Here is a 6,800-nt window from a genome sequence, read left to right as displayed (position 1 = left end):
AATTTGCATTTGACTTACGGTTTTAATTATTATCGAAACGAGTCAAAACCGACTCGAAAAATCCCGACTCAAACCCGCTCTCCCTCCTTTCCTCTCTCTTACCCGGCTCCCCTTCCCCTTTCTTTTCTTTTTTTCTGGTTTCCTTTGCTTCCATCAACATCTTCAATGTTCTAAAATAAGAAAACACCATTTTTATCAAATCAAAGCTCATTTTCACCATAACTTTTGCGTTTCTTATCGGTTTTTCGCATAATTTATATTTCCGGAATCCCCTCGACGAGATCTACAACCTGGTATAATTTAAGTTCAGTTTTCTTGAAGTTGTTTTAAGACGAATTTTCGGAAATTTCGGTGTTCATGCTTATTTATTGTGTTTTTATTTGTTTATTTAGGTGAAGAATTGGAAGACGAGTTTGGGGACTCGTATATTGTCGAGGATAGCGGCTAGTGCTTGTTAGGGTTTGGGTTTAAGGTGCTAATTGCTCTTTTTTCTAGCTTAAGGTAACATATTTCGAGTTACTCGACGAAAGATCGTCACATGCTTTGTTGTTTTTGTATGTTTGGTGATTTTTGTTAGAGTAGTAGTTTTCACATGTTAAAATTTGTTGCATGCATGCTTAATTTATGCCTTTTGTTAGTTTAAATTAACAAAGTTGAATTGGGAACGATTAATTAGTGTTCAGACGGTCTTTTACTAAACAAAAATGGAAAAAATGGTGGTGTAGGGGTGACGGCCAGCAGCCGGCAGGCCCACGGCAGCCCACGGCCGGCCTTGGGGTTGGCCCGGGTCGATCCGTTGCTTGTTTCGCGATTTTTCGTACAATATTGGTCATTTCGGGTTAATTAATGTTAAAGTTGTATAAGTCACATATGAGTACACTTTTAAATTGAATCATACTAGTAGTAGAAATTATTCTTATATTGATAATTATCACATGTTAGGATAGTTTATAAGTTGAAATTGTAATGATTAGGCTCAAGGTAAATTTTATAGCAATAATTGCCATGTTTTGATGATTGTGCCGAAAACTGAGCCTTAGTCCCTTTGACTGATGCGATGTCAGTTAATTGAGTGATTGGTCAGCCGCAATTTAACCCGTACCTGTCGCAGGGCTGGGGTTGCGGGTAAAAATTCGGTTGAATGAATTAGATAATCGGCCTTTTTCTTGCTTTAGGCCAATTATTATATCTCTATTTCACATGTGTAGTTAGTTGAATTTAAGTAGCTTCTTATATTGTAGAAACGGCCCTAGATTCCCTGAAGCCTTTAATATGGTTAATATTGTTAGAATTGAAAAATTGTTATTTAATACTTATTGAGGATACTGTTGGATTTGTATGCTGAATAGACATTTATATAGCCTTTCACATGATAGAATGTTAGAATTTATGTTGGTAAGTAGGACTTTTTGCCCTCTTAAGGTTAAGTGGGTGTCTTACTTGACTTGTGTGGTGAGTCTTGTGTGGTGTGGGCTAAAGTATTCAAGCTGGGACTAGCTGGGACTAGGTCCTAGGTGAGTATTTCGGCCTTCATCATAGATAGGTCTTTATAGTCTTTGACGAGTATATGTTCACTGCTTGATAGCCTTTGTGTTCCTGACTAGTGGATTTATATCCAAGTTGGGGCATGACCTCGTTACTTATTTTGATAGTAAGTGGTCAGCTTAAGTACTAGCCAACCCTTTGGTGGACTCCTTAGGGTACTCACTTTGTTTTAGAAAAATTGTGGGTCTTGGGTGCGGTGGTGTGTATCCGCATGTCTAGGTCTGCGCAGATTTTAGGCTAGGGTTGTGTTGTCTCTTGGCCATGTTTTATTAATATTAACCGCTGAGCCAAGATACCGGTTCGATTACCTTCCCTACCTCGTGGTATAGACTCGAGTTACAAAGTGACTATTGACCGTACTAAGAACTTATGCCTGTCTTTGATATATTGCCCTTTCTTGTATGGTGATTTTATGAACTGTAATAGGTGAGATGTAAGCCGATTCTGATTGATAAAGTTTGGATTACTATTTGAATTATATGATTCACATGATAGTTTAGTTTGGTCAGTTTAGGGGTCATAGGTTAGATTACATGATAATTACATGGTTTATCATATTGTTTACATGTTACATTACATGTTACATTAATTTTGACGATTCGTGGCTGTGAGGACTCGAAGTTACTCCCCACTGAATTGTGGCTTTCGTGTTTGTATAAAATGCGATTGACAGGTCGTTGATGCTTTGTTGGGGTCACAGACGAGCTAGTGAGCAAGGAACCTTGGACCTAGTTTTGGCTATTCTATTAGTAAACCTTTTACCTTTTGGTTTTGTATATAATTTGAAGGGACATATGTCTCCCTTTTCTATTTTTGGTTTGTATCATTCTATTTTCTTATTTAGCTATGTCATGTAAAGTAGTTCATTAGCATTGCAGGTTTTGGCACCCGCCTCTTGGGAATGTTGTGATTGGTTTAGAAAATTTTTTGAAATTACAGGTTTTTGGCTAGTTGAACCAATTACAAACATATCCTACCAGTTTTTCTGTAGAATTTGCGTAAGTAATTAAGGCTAGATAAGGGTGTCACAGTTGGTATCAGAGCTTATTGCTCCCGACGCACGTTTGTGCACCCCACTTAAAAATCACTTGACCTTTAAATAATAAACTTGAGAGAAGGGTAGGATGGGTAGAATTAGGATTTTATATGGTAGTCTGTTTGTGATTGCTAATTGTTAGGTACTAATTGATTTTCTCTTTTGTAAGATGGCTCTCCAATAGATGTAGATAATGCAATCTTACCTTAGTCTTCCAATCTCGTTGTTTATTCGTCTTTCAAATTCCTCTTCTCTCGCCTTGGTAACTACCTTTTAATTCTTTCTTCTGATTCTTCTTAGGTTCGTTTCTTCTTATAATAAAGTCCATGTGGACACCTTCCTTTTATTCCGCAGGATAGTTCCCTTGTTCAAGAGAACCCGGTTTTGAGAGAATGTATCATTGGAGGGCGTGCACGAGTTGAGAAATTGATTGGTTAAGATTTGAGTGGTATAGGAGAATATAACTTGGGATCCTTTGGTTAGACTTGTTAGTTGTGCATGATATGAGAGCCTAGTGAGTTGAGGAATACCTTTGGATTTATGTCTATTGAGAGCTTGCTTGTTATAGATGTTTGAGCATGGGTACTACCTTAGCACATAAGATGGAATGAACCTAAGCTACTTCATTTGAAAGTCTCGATATTTCTTATGGAGAATTAAAGGAATGATAGTTAGCCCTAATCCTTGTAGGCCTTGAAAGGAATACAATGGGACATTGATGTTGCTTAATGGATTGGTATTGTACTTTGGAATTAGTTAGTTTGTTAAACCTTCTAAGTTGACCAAATCTAGTATAGAGTAGCCCTTGTTGACCTTTCGAAATTTGAGAACACGTGGTTGACCTTATTAATCATATCTGGATTTGGGAATTTTGGTGGAATGTTGTTCGATGTAGTTCGTGAGTTCAAGGATGTGATTCCAATTTATGGTATCGGAGACTAAAAGTATTAAGTGGTGAGATGATGGAGTAGACAAGCTATGGTACTTGGGGATGGCTTAGTAAGTGAAGTTCAATAACGAGAATTGTAAAGGAGATACTTTGGGACATGGGTGGTAACAAATGAATTTGTATGGTGAATTGATTTTGGCTCTTAGAACCAATTGAGTTGAGGAATACCTACCATTGTGGAGTCCTTGTTAGTCTTATAATTTGGTAGACTTTTGGAGCTTTGTTGAGCACCTTAGTGATGTAACCTTATCATATCGATCATAAGCTTTGATGAGTGTTTGGTAAGATAACCCTTTCATTATCTTTGCTTCGTTCTCCTTTCCTTCTCTTTAACGATCATTGAACCCTGTTTTTATGCCAAATTTTACGTATCTTCTTCTTGCCCGAGATATCCTCTTAACTCGAATACCTCTTATTTATGTCAATCGTTATCTTTACGGACCGACTCCTTAGTTTCCTAACTTGTCAGATTCATGCACCCTTCGGAAATGTTTTACCGTTTCTCTATTCCATTATCACTCCTTATCCCCTTAGTATAATTGGTACCTAGTTGATCATGTTTACAGAATTAGTGAGATGTGACTTGAGGATATAGGATTGACTAAGTAGTCGAGTTTGTGATTGGCTTCCATAATCACTTTGGAGATGAGGGTTTGATAATGTATATGTTACCGTGTGAGAAATGTTAAATGTGGGATTATTAGTTGATTTTAGTGAGTGATATTGATTACTACTTGAGGTATGATATGAGAGTGAGAGTAAGCTACATTATTGGGAGGTTTTAGCACTTGTTTTGGTAACTAGAAAGGGTAATGGTATGGTTGACACCAGTTGTTAGGCTAAGGAACATAATTTCAATTTATGGTTTTAGGAACTCTGAGGTGATAAAGTGTTGTTACAATTATGACCTTGTTCCTTGAGAATTTGATGGTAAGTAAGTTTAGGATATCAAATTTGAAAGAATACTCCTTGGGGATGTTGATGACCAGAATGGATTGGTGATGTGATTTGGTATTAGTTGCTCTTGAGAGTTCTTGAGTTGAGGGAGACTTAGTATTGAGAAGAATTTGTTAATCCTATAGTTCTATAGACCTTGAGGTCGCACTGAGTACTTGAGGTGATGGGACGGTGTTGTAGCTGAGTGTAGCTGAGTGTAGTTCCGCTTTTGGCAATCCTTAATAAATAAAAGGATAGAGGAACGTGAGATCTTATTGATTTTTCGGATTTTGGGGTTGGTTTCAAGCATGAATGCGTTTTAGGAATATTGTATCTTGGTAAGGGTATAATATTGCTACTAGTTTCGATTTTGGTTTTTGATTTTGTTCGGTGGAGGATTTTGGTGGAAACATTTTGATTGGGATATGGTTAAGTTATAATTGTAGAGGATAGGATTGTCTCAAGGATTAGCTTATGCATGGACTTGTCGATGAGTGGTTCAGATGGCTCTTTGGATTAGTGTGGCCTCTGGTTGTTGCCCTGTTGAGGTTCGGAGGACCTAGTAGGATGACTCTGTGGTTGGAAAATTGAGTGAACCTTTCTCGATGTACCGATCTTCCTAATTCCGATCTCCGACAATTGTCATTCTTGCTATTCTGGCTTGTTCCGTTGTGCTCGCCTTTATGGAACTCATTTGACCTCTTAAGAAAAGCGTCTTGTTCGTTGACATCTTTATTGACTTCATCCAAAAATTCCACCTGTAAGAGTTCAATTCCTTCTTGTCTGTTGGGTGTGAGTTCCCTATCGCGACTTGCACTTCTCATTCCCAAGTTGTTTTCCATCTTGCATAGATACTATATAGTTTGAGTAAACTTTTGGTTCATTTACTTGGAGTAAATTTACAAATTGACCTTTTTCTATAACATTTGAAAATGATTTCTCACTCTCTTTCAACCCTAGTGTTCGATTGGACATCTAAGCTATTTCTCGTTTTGTGTAATGATTCCTTTTCTTACTCTTTTTCCGAGTTACTAAGCCTTGTATAATCATAATTAGTAAAGATAGTATTCTTACTATAGAACTTTAAGTTAAAATTTTGAAAATACTTATATGATTTTTAATGGTTTTAACATTAATGAGTGTTTAATCTCGTTGTTGGTGACGTCCCAATAATGGGTTTTCTCATTTATTGGTGTAGAAATATTTTTATATCTTGATATGAATATGGATGTTCTTGTTTGATCAACAAGAGTATCACCATTTCATTGAAAAGATACCTATATTTTCTTATTGCTATAATTTCTCCTTCTAAGTTTCGAGGGCGAAACTTTTTAAAAGGAGGGGTGATTGTAACGCCCCGTAATTTCGGACCGTTAATATATTTCGAAAATAATTTATTAATCAAATAAAATTTGATATTTAAGCATTTAAAGTAAAAATAATTCAAAGAAATATAATTTTATTATATTTTGAAGAAAAGTATTTATTTTGATAGTTTCGAGATGTTTAAAAATAGTTTAAACCGTGTAAAACTTTTTATTTCGATATAAGGGCGTATCGGGGGGAAAATGACAATTCTTTTGAACGTTGCGTAAACGAATTTGGAAATGGGTCGTATGAGTATTCAATTTTCTTGTAATCTCGTGTTTAAAAACTTTGGTCTTGTCGGAATTTGCATTTGACTTACGGTTTTAATTATTATCGAAACGAGTCAAACCGACTCAAAAAAATCGACTCAAACCCGCTCTCCCTCCTTTCCTCTCCCTTACCCGGCTCCCCTTCCCCTTTCTTTTCTTTTTTTCTGGTTTCCTTTGCTTCCATCAACATCTTCAATGTTCTAAAATAAGAAAACACCATTTTTATCAAATCAAAGCTCATTTTCACCATAACTTTTGCGTTTCTTATCGGTTTTTCGCATAATTTATATTTCCGGAATCCCCTCGACGAGATCTACAACCTGGTATAATTTAATTTCAGTTTTCTTGAAGTTGTTTTAAGACGAATTTTCGGAAATTTCGGTGTTCATGCTTATTTATTGTGTTTTTATTTGTTTATTTAGGTGAAGAATTGGAAGACGAGTTTGGGGACTCGTATATTGTCGAGGATAGCGGCTAGTGCTTGTTAGGGTTTGGGTTTAAGGTGCTAATTGCTCTTTTTTCTAGCTTAAGGTAACATATTTCGAGTTACTCGACGAAAGATCGTCACATGCTTTGTTGTTTTTGTATGTTTGGTGATTTTTGTTAGAGTAGTAGTTTTCACATGTTAAAATTTGTTGCATGCATGCTTAATTTATGCCTTTTGTTAGTTTAAATTAACAAAGTTGAATTGGGAACG

The sequence above is a fragment of the Silene latifolia genome, chromosome 4, assembly GCF_048544455.1.
Source record: "Silene latifolia isolate original U9 population chromosome 4, ASM4854445v1, whole genome shotgun sequence".
Lineage (NCBI taxonomy): Eukaryota > Viridiplantae > Streptophyta > Magnoliopsida > Caryophyllales > Caryophyllaceae > Silene > Silene latifolia.
Note: the sequence above shows the minus strand (reverse complement) of the source record.